Raw genomic sequence first — 17,277 nt, 5'->3', positions numbered from 1 at the left:
ATCCCTCTTAATTTTGGATATGTCTGAATACAGTGTAAAACACTGTAGGATTTTGTAATTGTCAAGCAATAAACATTAAATGAACATATTCAAATTTACAAAAACTGTATATTTTTAATGTTTTCAGTCCTTATTCTATAAATATGTTTGACTTGTTTCCAATAAATCGAAGAAAATTGTTTTTTTTTTTTTTTTTGCCTACAATAACTGGGGGAACTTGACTAGTTTTAGAATAGCATAAAAAGTTGAAAATGTAATAATATTACTTACTTGCCTTGTTTAATTGTTCAGCAGGTGCATACTGAAGTGTAGGGCCAGTTTTACGGGCAAATTAGTGTGAAAGCACAACTCCAAAACAGCGTCGATAGGAGGGGGGATTTCTGTGGGTACACGCAACATCTCATCACAATATACCAAGCGCATAGCAGATTAGTGTAGTTGCAAATAAAGAATAAAGCAATAAAGAAGCTGAAGTATGTTGAAAAGAACCAGAGGCCAAAAAATGAAGGTTTGCTAGAAGCTTGGTATTGCGTGACTCCTAGTTGAGGGTTCCAAGTGGTATTTTATTTCCTGAAGCAAATTAAAAATAACATCGCTTGGCAAATGATATGTTCGGATAATAAGCCTCATTCATGAAACACAAGTAGAACGATTTTGTGTAAATCGTTCGTAAAGTTGTTCTGATGTAAACTTTCGAATTTATGAAAATGATTGTATTTTCAAAATGTTAGTTGGTACGAAAGAAATGTACACCTGCTTCCTACCACGTGTAAATCGTGCATAAAACGTTCTGTTCTTTTTGGCAAACTGATGACACTGAATTTTGATGCACTGTCCTAATAACTATTAATTTAAAGGTAATTTGCCCTGCCTACTTTTTAATTTATTTTTATTTTTTTCAGCTGAGTTAATAACTGTAAAATGCAGCACTTGTCACTGTCCCTATTTACCCAGCTATAAATAGAGGAGGGGTGGGACAAATATTGACCAACCACCTACAACAATGGAGAAGTCAAAATGACGGGTTACTGCTTTTTTATATTTAGTAAAATTCTTAAAAATGAAATACGTTACCGCTGTGGATATCGTGGATATTCCAAATCGTAGCAACTAAAGCGTCTCAGCTGAAAAAACATTGTCTGTGTATCGCCAGACTGTCCTTGCAAACTTGGAATTGCCCCACTTTGTAGAAACAACCTTTGTGCACAGCCGGCATTGTAGGCTACTCTCTCAGATTCAGGAAACAATCCTTTGTAAAATGCGCTGCACACACTCGAATATTGGCGTTGTACTGTACTGGAACAGTACAAATAACTTAACCACTGATTTCTAGTTGTGTGCTCATTTTGAAGGCCAAACAAAGTACTTTCACTTTCACAACAAAGCACACAGCATCTCCACAACATGGCAGCGTCAACAATTTTACAGTGAGAATAAAAGTTATGCCTTCTTTCTTTCTTTCATTTGCCCTGCCCACTTTTTACATTTTTTTGCAGCCGAGATTATAACTAAAACGCAGCACTTGTCACTATTTACCCAGCCGTAAATAGAGGAAGGGTGGGACAAATATTGACCAACCACATCCTACTTGTACAACGACTGCCTACAGCAATGGAGAAGTCAGTAGTACTGGTTACTGCTTTTTTATATTTATTAAAATACTTAAAAATGAAATGCGTTACCGCTGTGGATATTCCAAATCATAGCAACTAAAGCATCTCAGCTGGAAAAACATTATGTCACCAAAGTGTTTTCAAATGCCATCAGCTGGTCGTTTAAGAAGAGTACCTGAAATTTTTTTCAGTTGGCTAAAAACCCTTTGGTGGACACACATTGAATATTTATTGTTAGGCATATGGCCTATTAGTCTAGCATTTGTTGTTCTAGCATTTATGCAATATACTGGACCCAAACCTGGGAAAGTAGACCAGAATATTCCACTGTGTTCCTGGACACACAAGTTGCATAGCTGTAATTCATAGTCGGGATTATGCTAATTTACGAATTATTGGAATTCATTAACATACACGTTTAACTATCAAATCGGATGTTTACGAAGTGTTCGTTAATCAGGAGGAGAGTTTTCGGGAAGGTCTTTTACGTGCAAATTACAAATTATACATTTACACAAGTTTCGTGAATGAGGCACAATGTGTTCATCTGGCATTCCAAATAAATGAATATGTGGAAAAAATCCTCTCCCTTCTACCACACGCTCTCTGTTCTCTGCAGCGCCTCCTCCTAGCAGCAATAATTGCAGGCATTTCAAGCGCAAAATAGTTTGACATGCTTTTTTGGGCGTTAAATAATGGGCGCAAATGTCAGTAATTTGACGAGCGCAAACGTTAGTAAAACACATTGGATGATTTATTTGTATACTCTCCTCCCATAAAATTTGCGTTTGAAAGGGAAACTCCTACAAATGCATATTCAATAAGGTCAGGCGCAAATAAATGTGTCCACACCTTTTCAGCGCGAATTCATCACTGGACTGGTGCAAGCTGTTAGTAAAACTGGCTCTTGATGTTTTTAAAATATCCATTATGCTTGATTTAGTTTGTTTGTTTGTTGTTGTTATATATTAGTTTTATCTAGTGCAGGGGTGTCCAAACTCGGTCCTGGAGGGCCGGTGTCCTGTAGATTTTAGTTCCAACTTGCCTCACCTCACCTCCTCGGAAGTTTCTAGTATGCCTAGTAAAAGCTTGATTAGCTGGTTCAGGTGTGTTTAAACTCTGCAAGTTTGGGCACCCCTGATCTAGCATATGTAATATTTCTCACAGAAAAAAACGTAGGATTTTTGCCTCTAAGACATTTAAAAAGGCTTTTGTATTCGTAGAATGTAGCAGCAATGTGCAGGTCCACATGGAGTCTGCAGCCGCAGAAACATAAATCCACCTACATTTTTAGAAAATTTGAAAACCTGTCAATCAAAAAATTCCCTACCTCTTGTGTGTCCGTTTCATATTTTTGAATAAATTGATCCTGCTTACAGCTACCAATAAGATTGGAGCACCCTCAACTCCCTTGAACACTCTTTTGCCATGTATAAAGTCCATGAAACGGCATTTGCAACTCAACATTTGCATTTTACTGCTGTATTTGACATATTTCTGTGTTAACCTAGAAATTCATGGAGAAGAGAAAAATAGGTTGAAACTTCATCCATCAGAAATTTATTGGATCAGCTGAAAAGTTGTTTCCCTGGTGGAGAGAGTTATTAAATTTTATGATGAAATATGATGACAAATATAATTGTCTTTGGAATAACATTTACACTTTATATCGATAGTCCACTTTAGAAATTCTGCTGACTGTAAGTAACTCTGCAGCTACATGTCAGCTTCCAGTCACTAACCCTAACAGTCTACTAATAGTTTAAAGAGAGTTATTTGACATGTATTTGCAAATTAATGAGTTAGTTGACATGTACAGTATTTGCAAAGTTACTTATAGTTAAAGGATTAGTTTGCCTTCATAATAAAACGTTCCTGACAATTTACTCACTCCCAAGTCATCCAAGATGGTTATTTCTTTCTTTCTTCAGTTGAAAAGAAATTAAGGTCTATGAGGAAAACATTCCAGAATTTTTCTCCATATAGTGGACTTCAGTGGGGATCAATGGGTTGAATGCAGTTTCAGTGCAGCTTCAAAGAGCTCTATACACTCCCATCTGAGGAATAAAGGTTTTGTAAAGCCTTGTCTAGCAAAACGATCAGTCATTTTCTAAAAAAGTATTTTATTTTATTTATTTTTTTTGTAAAGGGTGTTTGATTTTCTTTGCACGTTTGCTTTGTACACTCTTAAAACAAAGGTTCTTTATTAGCATCAATGGTTCTATGAAGAACCTTGAACATCCATGGAACCTTTCAAATGCAGAAAAGCTTATTTATAGTCACAAAAGTCATTAGTCATTTTCATATATTTATTCTAGTCACTCGTTTATTTCTTATCTGTGTCTTGTCACTTGTGATCCTGTCTGTGCACTGGAAGCTTCTGTCACCAAGACAAATCCTTGTGTGTATAAGTACACTTGGCAATAAAGCTCTTTCTGATTCCGATTCTGATTTAGAATTTTAAAATGTTCTTCAAAATGGTTAATTTAGGAACTGAAAGGTTCTTTGGGAACCAAAAATGGTTCTTCTATGGCATCACTGCAAAAACACCTATTTTAAAAGGGTCATATGATGTTGCTAAAAATATCGTTATTTTGTGAATTTGGTGTAATTCAATGTGGTTCAAAAAAACACATTATTTTCCACATACTGTACATTATTGTTATTCCTCTCTGCCCTGCCTTTCTGAAGCGCATCAATTTTTACAAAGCTCATCATTCTGAAAAGTGCGGTGTGCTCTGATTAGCGAGCTATTCACTGCGTTGTGATTGGCCGAATACCTTAAGCATGTGACGGAAATGTTATGCCCCTTACCATGCTGTGATGCCGTGTCCCGGGGCGACGAGACAAAAAAAAAAAAAAAAAAACATTATAAAAGAGGCATAATTACTGATTATAATGACTTGTACTGTCTTTTTAAACATAAAACCATATCTCCAACAAGCTCGCTGCTCAAAATGCGCATTTGTATAGTCAATAGCAAATTCTTTAAATATGAAAGCGTACTTACAGGCTGTGAGTCAGAATCGCCAGACTGTCCTTGCAAAGTTGGAATTGCCCCACTTTATAAAAACAGCCTTTGTGCACAGCCAGCATTGTAGACTACTCTCTCAGATTCAGGAAACAATCCTCTGTAAAATGCATTGCACACACTTGAATACTGGCGTTGTACTGTACAGGAACAGTGTTGCAAATATAACTTAACCACTGATTTCTAGTTGTGTACTCATTTGGAAAGCCAAACAAAGTACTTTCGCTTTCACAACGAAACACAGCGTCTCCACAACATGGCAGCATCAACAACAATTTTACAGTGAGGATAAAAGTTATGCCTTCTTTCTTTGCATATACATTTGGGGGGTTATGCAAATCTTCCCACAAATGATGTAGATTTGTGAGGGCATGTTTGAAATCACATCATATGACCCCTTTAAGCGTGTAAGCAATGGGTCGATACTTCCGCCTACGTCACGCATGACCTTTCCAACATGATTCTATAATGTGTGAAGTCGAGTGCAAGATGAGCATTTGTGGTTAAAAAGTATATTTAGGAACTGACCAATTGTTTTGCTCAATAAGACCCTTGTTCTTCGACTGGGATCGTCTAGAGCCCTTTGAAGCTGCTTTAAATCTGTAATTTGGACCTTTAACCCAATTGATTCCCTTTGAAGTCCATTATATGGAGAAAAATCCTGGAATGTTTTCCTCAAAAACCTTAAATTCTTTTTGACTGAAGAAAGAAAGACTTGAATATCTTGGATGACATGGAGATTGAGTAAATTGCCAGGAAATTATTATTAGGATGGATTGTCACAAAGTGTAACCAGAATTACTTGTGTGGATAAATAATTCACAAGACCAAGTATATGCATAAAAATTGAGTTGAGTTGAGTTAATGTTGACAAAAGCAGCTCAAAAACTGAAAACAAGTCTTCAGATAATATCTGGTCCTGGCTAAAAGAGACTGTTGGTGGTAAATCTGTTGAAAACATAGTGCTTTGCCCTGTCGTTGGTGTAGGTTAGTTTGTGCCCGTCTATCCAGCCCCCGCACACCTACACAGACTCCCACAACAACACGAGCACAGATGGCACACTCAAGGGGTTCTGGGAGAAAACAGGCAGTCCATCAGCAAACAGATTTCCCACAGAGAGAGAGGTGTATGGGAAATTCGATAGATGACAGTATGGAGTCTGCTCACAAATTTAATGCAGCTGTTGGTCTGAGCAGAATTTGAGTGCGCGAGTGAGCGAAATTGAGGTAATACTGTCTGAGACGGACACGGGTGGATTATGAATGTTCTATTTGTGAAGCTCCGGTCCTGCTACTGGTGTAATCACACCGACTGCACGGCTTGGCTGAGCAGCTGGATTCCTATTACGGCAGCTTGGCCAGCTTTACCCTATTCTTAGTCTGATATCTATCAGCAGCCATACCGGCAAGGTTTTTTTTTCACCGCTGTGGTGCTCAGGGCATCTTTATTCCACCTGATCTCACTATGAACTTTTCTTCGTCTTGTTCTCTTCTTATTTAAACCATCCTGAGTTGACCTAGACACCACAACCACCTCTCTGACCCACACACCTGCAGCATCTCCTCTATGACGTCAAACCAGATTTTACTGCAACCTTATATTATTAAACCAGCCGTAATGGTTTTATTGCCTTAGTGGAGTGTGGCGTGCCCAAGCAGAAGGGTCATAAAGACAAATGACCTGTGGTTTCGCTGCAAAATATTTCTGCTTTATTGTCTTTCACAAATCAGCATGTAATGAAATTAGAGCTGGGTGTACCAATCAATGCGAGTAAAAAAATGCAATTACGAGGGCAATTACCAAGTGGTGTCTCGTGGGAGATAAGGAAGAGAATGAAGGCGTATTACAACCTGCTTTCCTCTCGTCTGTCCTCTTTACACCTCTTTCTCAAGGGGGGGGAAACAGCTGTGCAAACTTTTGAGAGCGCCAAGATTAATTTCAATCGGAGGTGCCTCTTGTGTTGTTGATAGGAGGCAGAAGGATTGAAGGGCAAATTCAATATAAACAATTATGGCACTTTATTTTTGGTATTGCAGTGTATAGTGATGCTGTATGATAAAGTGCTTTCAGTACAACATGGACCAATACTGTCACAAGCGCGGTCTCTGTGGCTCCCCCCCGTCTCGCACCAGCGGGAACCGTCACCGGAGTATTAGCACTACATTACCCATAATCCCGTGCCTGGGGCTCTCGCTTCCGGTTCCGGGTCGCCCGGGTCACTTCCTCCCCGGCGGCCATTTCAGCGTTCCTCGCCGGCTCGCTCACCGCGAAGTTTTGTCGGTTATGTCGTCAATCCTGAGCGTTTCTTTATCGGACTGCCTACCCGTTGCCAACTGGACTGTTTTGCTGTGTGTGAACCTTTGCTGCCCGCCCTTTGTCGACCTTTGCTATTCCCTCGGATTATTGTTATCGTCTCGCCGCCGGCCCCGACCTTTTGCACGGACTATTACTACCCCTTTGGATTTGCCTTCACCACACCTGTCTGCCAGTTCTGACCAACGCCTGTTAAAGTTGTCCGATTTAATAAAGCTGTTGCAGATGGATCCACCGTCTCACGATTCATCCTTAACCTCATCACAGAAAACTTCGCCATCTACGGATCCAGCGACAGCTTCTCAGTTTGCGTCGGCGATGTCCGCTCAAGCTACCATGTTGACCCAGCACCAGCAACAACTGGATCGCCTAACTGCTCTGACGGAACAGCTGGTTCGAGCGGTACAGGGATTACAGGTAGCCGCACCACCGGTCGCATCTCCACCACCTCCACCTGCACCACTCCCGGTGATTCAGCCCGTCACCGCGAGCCCACGACTTGCTTTCCCGGACAAGTTCGACGGTACACCCGCTAAATGTAAGGGATTTCTGCTCCAGTGCACCCTGTTCGTGAACCAGCAACCGAACTTGTACGCTACGGACGAAAGTAAGATCGCGTTTGTCTGTTCACTTCTGACCGGAAAGGCGCTAGAGTGGGCTACCGCAGTATGGGATCTGGGTCAGTCCACCTACCCCACGTTTGCCACTTTCCTCAAAAGCTTTAAGGAGGTGTTCCAGCCTTCTCCGGAGAGCAGTGAGGCGGGCGAGCAGATCGTTGCGCTGCGTCAGGGACGTCGTACAGCGGCCGAGTACGCGCTGGATTTCAGAACACTAGCAGCTCAAAGTGGGTGGAATGATGGTCCGCTTAAGCTCCACTATCGTAAGGGGCTCAACTCGGAATTGCAAGTGGAGCTGGCCTGCCGGGATGAAGACCTCTCACTAAATCAGTACATCGACCTTTCCATCCGCGTCGACAACGTGATGCGCGCCCGCAGGTCCAACCGCTCGCTCATGCCAACCTTTCAGCCTCAGCCAACGGTCTCCAATGCGCCAGAGCCTATGCAACTGGGAGCCACTAAGCTACCCACCGCCATGGAGACGGCAGAGGCCCTCTGTGACTCAGTCTTTCGGTTCTACGGTCTCCCCGAGGATATTGTGTCGGACCGGGGACCCCAGTTTAGCTCACGCCTCTGGTCCAGCTTCTTCCACTTGTTGGGAGTCAACGTCAGCCTGACCTCAGGATACCACCCGGAGGCCAATGGTCAGGTCGAACGTCTGAACCAGGAGTTGACCCGTTTCCTACGGTCATACTGTCACGATCACCAAGAGAACTGGAGTCGTTTCCTGTTCTGGGCTGAATACGCCCAGAATTCTATACGGAAACCCTCAACCAATCTAACACCCTTCCAGTGCGTCTTAGGCTTTCAGCCCCCCTTGTTTCCCTGGTCAGGAGAACCCTCAGAACTACCCGCGGTCAACTCCTGGTTCCAACAGAGCGAGGCTATCTGGAACCGGGCCCATGTTCATCTACAGCAAGCTGTCCGCCGTACCCAGGCCCAGCGGATCGTCGACGCCGACCCAGTCCGCCTTACGAGCCCGGTCAGTGGGTCTGGCTCTCTACCCGGGACCTGCGCCTTCGACTCCCCTGCAGGAAACTTAGCCCCAGGTACGTGGGTCCATTTAAGATAATCCGCCAAATTACACCAGTATCTTTTAGACTTGAATTACCTCCTGAGTATCGTATCTCACCCACGTTTCATGTCTCTCTATTAAAGCCCGCTGGTCCCCGGATGAGGGGGAGATCCTAGACGAGACCGCACCCCAGAGACCTGCCCCCCTGATCATCGACGGCGAGGAGGCCTACCGAGTCCGCGCCATACTGGACTCCCGACGCCGGAGCGGTCACCTGCAATACCTGGTCGACTGGGAGGACTACGGACCCGAGGAGCGGTCCTGGGTGCCCGCCAAGGACATCCTAGATCCCTCCCTCACCGCGGACTTCCACGCTGCTAACCCCGGTCGGCCAGGACCCCGAGGCAGGGGAAGACCCCGGCGTCGGTTGCCTCCTCGTGCCAGGAGGCACTCGCAGGGGGGGGGCTCTGTCACAAGCGCGGTCTCTGTGGCTCCCCCGTCTCGCACCAGCGGGAACCGTCACCGGAGTATTAGCACTACATTACCCATAATCCCGTGCCTGGGGCTCTCGCTTCCGGTTCCGGGTCGCCCGGGTCACTTCCTCCCCGGCGGCCATTTCAGCGTTCCTCGCCGGCTCGCTCACCGCGAAGTTTTGTCGGTTATGTCGTCAATCCTGAGCGTTTCTTTATCGGACTGCCTACCCGTTGCCAACTGGACTGTTTTGCTGTGTGTGAACCTTTGCTGCCCGCCCTTTGTCGACCTTTGCTATTCCCTCGGATTATTGTTATCGTCTCGCCGCCGGCCCCGACCTTTTGCACGGACTATTACTACCCCTTTGGATTTGCCTTCACCACACCTGTCTGCCAGTTCTGACCAACGCCTGTTAAAGTTGTCCGATTTAATAAAGCTGTTGCAGATGGATCCACCGTCTCACGATTCATCCTTAACCTCATCACAAATACCAGGTGGAGTTGTAACAGTAGATGATGGGTTGTAATGCTAATAGAAAATATGAAGTACACATTCTGTGTGAATGGCCCCTTATATTTCTAACTTTACTGGCCATAAACACTCTCTTAGCAGCCATAAAACTGGATTTTGCATTTATTAAGAATACTGTAGCTCACTTTGTTCCTGTGTGCCAAGTTTGGGTTTTATTCCAAGGTAACGTGACATACAGTAATAAAATGTTTAGCTTCAATCCAGTGGGACCTTTAGGTCCCATAGTAGCCTCTGCCAAATAGCAAATATGCTGTAAATATTTAACCAGCCACAGTATTTAACTACTTAATCTCAGAATGCACTGCAACAAACAGGGTTGCCAGATTGAGCGAGTTTCCACCCATTTGGGTGGTTTTGAATTTGAAAAAATGGTTTGTGCAGGTGGACAAAATTTGGGCTAGTTTTGGGTCAGCTTGGTGGCTTTCAGACATCTAAACTGTATAGGCTAATTGGTTAAAAACCCAAATGTGCCTAATATTAAGCCTAAAATTAGTTTTAATGTCACTATTGATGAGGACTGTCTTTAAATGTAAAATATTTGAAGTGTACCTGAAGTATACTTGCAATAGTTCCACTTTAGCACAATCATATATACTTAAGTGTATCTTTAGTTGGACTTCAACACTACTTCTGCACAATTAAAGTGCATTAAGTGCAAAATTAGTTGTTCCAAATTAGCAGACTTTAAATATACCAGTATAGGGTATTTTTATAATTTGTAAATGTATTTGTAATATTCTTAGCATGAAATAAATGTATTTTAAATACATTTTAGTATATTTATTTTTCACTAGGGCTACATCCAATCAGTCACCAGTGTGTTAATAAACACACAAACACACACACACACACACACTGTAAAGTCGGCTGGTGCTGATGTTGATGTCACCTTCCACACTTTTAGTCAGTCACTAGGGATCAGCAGACAGACCGGATGAGTCTGATTAGACTTTCGTGAGTGACTGGTTGTTAGCATGAAATATACGATGTGCAATATGCATATTTTGTTATCGGATTATCGTACGGTATCAATGAATGACAGTTTTGACTGTCATGGTGTGTGCATGAACGAGTGTGAAATACCTACTAATTACGTTGCATCCGATCACTTATACTGGCCAATTTTTCCATTTAAATGAGCTTATTCTGATTGGTGACACTAAAAAATGATGGATGTGTTTTTCAGAAGGTATCAGTTAGTTCTTGATTGCCATTTTAACATAGGCTGGTGTCTACCTGGACATTTGTGGCCCTGGACCACAAAACCAGTAATAAGTAGCATGGGTATAATTGTAGCAATAGTCATTATATGGGTCAAAATTATTGATTTCTCTTTTATGCCAGACGTCATTAGGATGTTAAGTAAAGATCATATTCCATGAAGATATTTTGTAAATTCCCTACTGTAAATATTTCCAAACTTAGTTTTTGATTAGTAATATGCATTGCTAAGAATGTCATATGAACAAATTTAAAGGCGATTTTCTCAATATTTAGATTTTTTTGCACCCTCGAATTCCAGATTTTCAAATAATTGTATCTTGGCCAAATAATGATAACCAATAATGATAAAAATCCACCCAGTGGAACTTTTTAATTCAATTCAATTCAATTCAAATTTATTTGTATAGCGCTTTTCACGATACATATCGTTGCAAAGCAGCTTTACACCAAATTAACGTTTTTACAATATATGTAGTAGTAGCTTACGAGTGGTGACTATGTCAAGTTGATGTACATATGGCAGAGATGTATGGTAAAGATCAATTAATGACGTAATCAAACAGACAAAAAACACCATAAATTAGTAGCAAAATTCAGTAGTGCTGTATGTAGTTTCAGGGTTGGCATCATGTGAAGTCCTCTGAGGGGTTGGCATCATCTCTTCTTAAGTGTTCTTGATCTAGACTGAAGCTTGTGAGTTTCCTAGTTAGTTACCACGGGATGTCAGTCCCATGGCAGAAACAGAGAACAAATAGGAACATAATTAGAGTTGCTGCTGTTCAAAGCAAACAAAGAAAGATTCGTTCAGCCAGAGCTAAAAGATTAATAATGAGCATTTAATCAGATATAACTGCAGGAAAAGTTTATGAGATGCATTATTTGAATGCTTGGCTAAAAAGATGTGTCTTTAATCTAGATTTAAACAGAGCGAGTGTATCTGAACCCCGAACATTATCCGGAAGGCTGTTCCAGAGTTTGGGAGCCAAATGTGAAAAAGCTCTACCTCTCTTAGTGGACTTTGTTATCCTAGGTACTACCAACAGTCCAGAGTTTTGCGACCTTGGGAACGTGATGGATTGTAGCGTGGTAGAAGACTAGTTAGGTACGCAGGAGCTAAACCGTTAAGAGCCTTATAGGTAAGAAGTAGTATTTTGTAGCTGATGCGGAGACTTTAAAATCGGGGTAATATGATCATATTTTTTTGACCTGGTAAGGACTCTAGCAGTTGCATTTTGGACTTTCTGTAGCTTGTTTATTGAAGATGCAGGACAACCACCTAGTAGTGCATTGCAATAGTCCAGTCTAGAGGTCATGAATGCATGAACTAGCTTTTCTGCGTCAGAAACAGGTAACATGTGTTACCATAACTGAGATGACTCCCCATTTAAATAAACAAAGTGGTAGCGATCAGACAGGTAGGATCTAAACCATCTTAAAGCCTGCCCTTGGATACCTGCATAGTTTTGTAGTCTATCTATTAGTATGTCATGATCTATAGTGTCGAACGCAGCACTAAGATCAAGTAAAACTAGTAATGAGATGCAGCCTTGGTCTGACACAAGAAGCAAGTCATTAGTGATTTTAATCACTAGTGATTAGTGATTCTAACTTAATGAAAACCAGTTGAATTAAAATATTGTGCAATGTTTGTGTTTGCTCTGTATTTTTGTGTTAGTGTAGCAACGTGCTAATGCCAAGCTCTAGTGAAAGTTGCCATACAACTGGCGTTTTTACTCACATGTCCTCAAAGTGTTTGGACCCTATTTGTTGATTTGTTCTAGGATGTACTTGTGAAGAAGAAAGGGTGTATGGGAGAGAGTACCATTTTACAGTAACAGAGTGTTTTTACACTGCAGTGGAAGGGAGGGCCTGCGGCTCTTTTAATTGGCTGCATATGAAACAGCTGTCATGCCCGCCGTTTGGGCTGTAAGTCTTAATTAAACAGAAGTGCATGCTGGGCCGGCTGCAACCTCACTAAGAAGCGGAAGATGTTGTGTGAATCACCCCGATGTCTCACTCGCACAAACACACACGTAGGGTGGCGTATCCGTGAGTCCGTCTCCCTCCGTCACATGACCTCCGGCACTCAAACAGACATGCAGCAGGACGCTAACAGACAGCTTTGCTTATGTCATTGAAAGTTTACTGTAGTCCCAATGCACTAGTCTGCTTGAGCAGTGTAAAGGGAAGGACGCAGTATAGATGCAATGGAGGCTGTTAAAGGCTCATCTTTTATTCAGCAGGGTTGCCTGCTGATTTGAGGCACTCAAATAAGAGATGTGACTGTGCTAATGTTGTTCCCTCCACAATCAAGATTCATGAGGCCTAGGTGCATGTTTGTGCCTGAAAGAGAGAGAAGAAGAAAGGGAGAGGGTACAGCTTTCTTTAGATTTCTTTTGCATGGCTTCAAAGCGTTGCTGCATTCTCAGCACGATTTCTATTTTTAGCGGCCTCACTGCATCAAAGCTTTAATTCCCTGTACGTATACAAATGAAACAATTATTTAGAACTCTTCAGCAGCCTTAGATGCCGCAGTGTGACACGCATCAGATAATTTTCCCATTATTTACCTTGTAAACTGCATAAAGCCTGTTTTATGCCACATGTAATGCGGCCTTATTAACAGGTTGCAGCACTCACATTGCATGCTTAAAAAGCACTTCAAGTGAAGTTTAATGGAACCATGTGTTGTATGGTCATCTCAGAAGAAAATGTTGAAAATGCACTATTTATCTCAACAACTGTAAGCAATATAGGGTTTTATGAAAGTGTTTTTATGAAATAATATAACCTAACATTGAACTACTCACATTGTTTGAAAAAAGACAGTTTTTAGGCTTGATAAACAGGCCCTTAATATGCATTTTTGGCGATCAGATCATGATTGAATAGCACTTAACATTAAAAGCCCACTATACAGTAAATGCACCCAATATGCATTCGAAATTACAATTGGAGATGGTCTGAAATGGATTGTAACCACATTTAATGAAGATGTAAATGCAAATGTGTTTTTGTTGCACATGCGGCTGCACTGCAAATAAAGCATTGCAAATGCCAATTTGATGTACTGAAATTTTAAAGCTTTTTTTGTGGGTCTGTGGCATTTTCTTTTTATTCCGGTTAAAAAAAGATAACAGACACAGTTTTCTTGTGATCTGCCCGCCTGATTTAATGATCAATATCCCATGAATTATTGCACTGAACTACACTTTTAACTTATTTATTGTTTCTCTCACTCACATTTTTCTCTGTGTATTTTTGTGAAGACAATGAATTTCCCTATTTTTCATTACTTTTACTTCCTATTATCTTTTACTGTGGGAATATTCTTAAAAAGCGAAGGGAAACGCAATAGACCGTAGACTGTACGAGATTCGGTTTCAAGCAGCGTCAATTAATTACCATTTGGATGCAAATTCAATTTCACAACGATCGTGTTTGTAATTCCTAAAAGCCAACTCCCAATAGTCATTTCAGAATTTACTAAAGGAAATTGAAAATCATTATTTTCTGTGTAGTTCCACAGTTCTGTTACGCAGCAGAAACACCCTTGTGAAAGAATCATGTGTGTCTGCTGTTGTAATTGGGCTGCTGCATCATTTACGTGCTGCTTTTGCATGCAGTGTGAAACACAACTGAGATTCATGCACAGCTGCTGTGTGCAACAATAGTGTTCTGAACTCACTGAGGAGAACTCAAGTGGAGACAGTGGCATCTGAAAGTTTGCTGAATTTGCATGATTTTCTCCTTTACCTCTGTCTGACTTTCTCTCTTATACAAGTACTACCTTTACCTTTGTTGCTGCTACAGTGGTTATATCATACCGTTAGTCAAGGTTTATTGTTTAGCCATTTAGTTTGACCACTTTGTTTGTTTTGCCCCTTCGAAGTAATTGCTTTTTTTTGCTGTGCCTTTAAGACTTCTCTGTAAACAGCATTTAGCTGTGACAGAATCACAAAATAATCTCCTTTGAAATGTGCCGCATAACCTGTTAAGATCAGACTCCGATGTTAAAAATAATCTTCAGATGCCTGTTTCCGACATTTTGAACTTTTGGAAGAACATGCAGAGCAGAAATATTTCCCAAATTTACTCTTGATAATTGTTCTTTTGGTTTTTATGAATATTATCTGTCCTATTTCATACTTGTCTCATTGTGGCTTGGCATCAGACTTGAAGATTATATGTTAACGGGGTCATGATCTGCCTTTTTTATTATTTTGTATTGTTCTCTAAGGTCTTTTTACATCAAAAACATCATAATTAGGAAGTAATAGGCTATTTTCTGTCCTGTTTCGACCGAAACGCTCTGTTTGAATAGCTGTGGTGGATTGTAGACTCGAAAGTAAACGCCTACTGCTGTGATTGGTTAATAGTTGTGCATGTTTGACAGCCTACATCCTTCATAGATGGACACTGCTCTGATTTAGGTTAAAAACATACAAATACTCTGTACATATCAAATGATCTGTAATAACAGGCAAAGCAATAGTGACCACGTATTAAAAACAGTTACTCACACTTGTGTGGTGCGGCATTACTGTCAGATCCAATATAGTCGGTATAGCATTGTCTTTTAGTTTCAATCTTTCTGAAATTCCTGCATCGAATTGTGCCTTGTTTGTAAACTAATCCACAGTAAAATGAAGTGAACAACAATCTTCATTGCAGGGTTGCCAGGTTTTCACAACAAAACCCACCCAGTTGCTACCCAAACCTAGCCCAGTTGTGTTTCGAGGGGGTTGGTCCCCTGTTAAAAATCGCGTACTGGGGGATAAATACACATTTTTTGTTCCCCTGGTGAAATCGCAATTCAGGGGCTAAATATGATGTTATTGGGGTCGTTTCAACCCGTGGACATCAAAAACAACCCGGAGCAACAGTGTTACAGTAGCCCAATTCTGCGGGAAATCCGTGGACTTGGCAAAACTGCTTCATTGTTTGGTTTCTGCATAGACCTACGTTTGCCTCTGTCATTATTTACACTACAACTGGTGGGGGGGCTAAACAGGGAGTGATATAGAAGCAGGTTTAGATCTGGCACATTACACAAGCTGTCGTTTTGGCAGGTGACTTCCAAATAAGCTATTTTTAGACTAGCTATGAAGTTTTGAGTTTTTATAGTGCAGTGGCCTCTTAAAGGGGTCATCGGATGCAAAATTCACTTTTACATGCTGTTGAATGTGTTGGCACTGTATGTACACATCCACCCTATAATGATAATTATAGGGTGGATCCCCCCAGTTCTTTTTTTTTTCTTAAATCCCATAAATCATAACCCCTTTCTCAAATCAAGCCATTCTCAGATTCTTGGCTGTGCGATGTCACACAGACCAATGCCGCTCTTACGATTATTGATTGACACTGGTGTTTTACCTTAGACCTGCACTTAGTGAGTTGTGAACAGTCCGCAATTGTTTTAATGCCGGACCAGGGGAAGACAAGAATGTCTCCTAAGCGATTGAGGTGTTTTGTTGTTGGATGTAATAATGAAAATAACAGTCATCATTTACTTCCAACATCTGAGCTGCTGAAGACGTAGAGGATTACTTTTGTTTTGGAAGGGAATGCGCCCCCCGATCTACCTAAATGCGTCTCTGTTTGAGCGAATCATTCATGATGCAGCTTTACCTACAGAAGAAGTAGGTATAGGGGTTTGTGCTAGTATGTGCTAGTTTGCAAGTTTCGTGGTTAAAGTTTACAGTCACTCAGAGAACTGCTCGTCACCCCATGGAAAAGAAGGGCGGGGTGAGCAGAGCTCATTATCATTTAAAGGGACATGCACTGAAATGGCTTGCTGTGAAGAGAGCCGTTTTTGTCAAGGTAAAAAGGGTGCTGTTTTACCCTACCACTAAGAAATTTTAACCAAAGTATGTTATAGACTTTTCATTAAGACCCTAAAAAATCTTATCAACTAGTGAAAAATGGGCATCTGTTGACCCCTTTTAAATATCAAAAGATGAGAGAAATTAAAAAGTTAATGACCCCTTCAATGTCTTTAATGTTTTTTGACATCAACATGTTGCAGCTTAGACTACAGTCTGTAGTATTTTTAAATTAGTATGTAGTATTTTTGAAAGTTTTAGGTCAATGGAATTACAGTATGGATGCGCTGTTTTCCTTAAACTCATCAGTAGGCTGTGCTGATGACAAAAACTATATCACGTGGATGGTTCGTGAGCTGAAGAAGAATGTGGACAAGGGAAGTGCACTTTGGTCTCATCTCAAATTAAATAAAGAACACTTCTAACAGGTAGTTGGACAAGTCCCCAGTTTCTAATTTAATATTTTTACACAGCCTGCTGAGGAGGCGTGCCTCGAAAGAAACATGGAAACAGATTGCAACTTGGCAGGCGCAAACAACAACAACAGCAGCAGGCATCACTGTAGCCCGGGGCCTCATCTGTCCGACTGAATGCTGTTGCTTTTTTCTATTCTTCTGCTGTCTCCCATTTCTT

This window comes from Labeo rohita, chromosome 3, assembly GCF_022985175.1.
Source record: "Labeo rohita strain BAU-BD-2019 chromosome 3, IGBB_LRoh.1.0, whole genome shotgun sequence".
NCBI lineage: Eukaryota > Metazoa > Chordata > Actinopteri > Cypriniformes > Cyprinidae > Labeo > Labeo rohita.
This window is presented reverse-complemented; position numbering follows the sequence as displayed.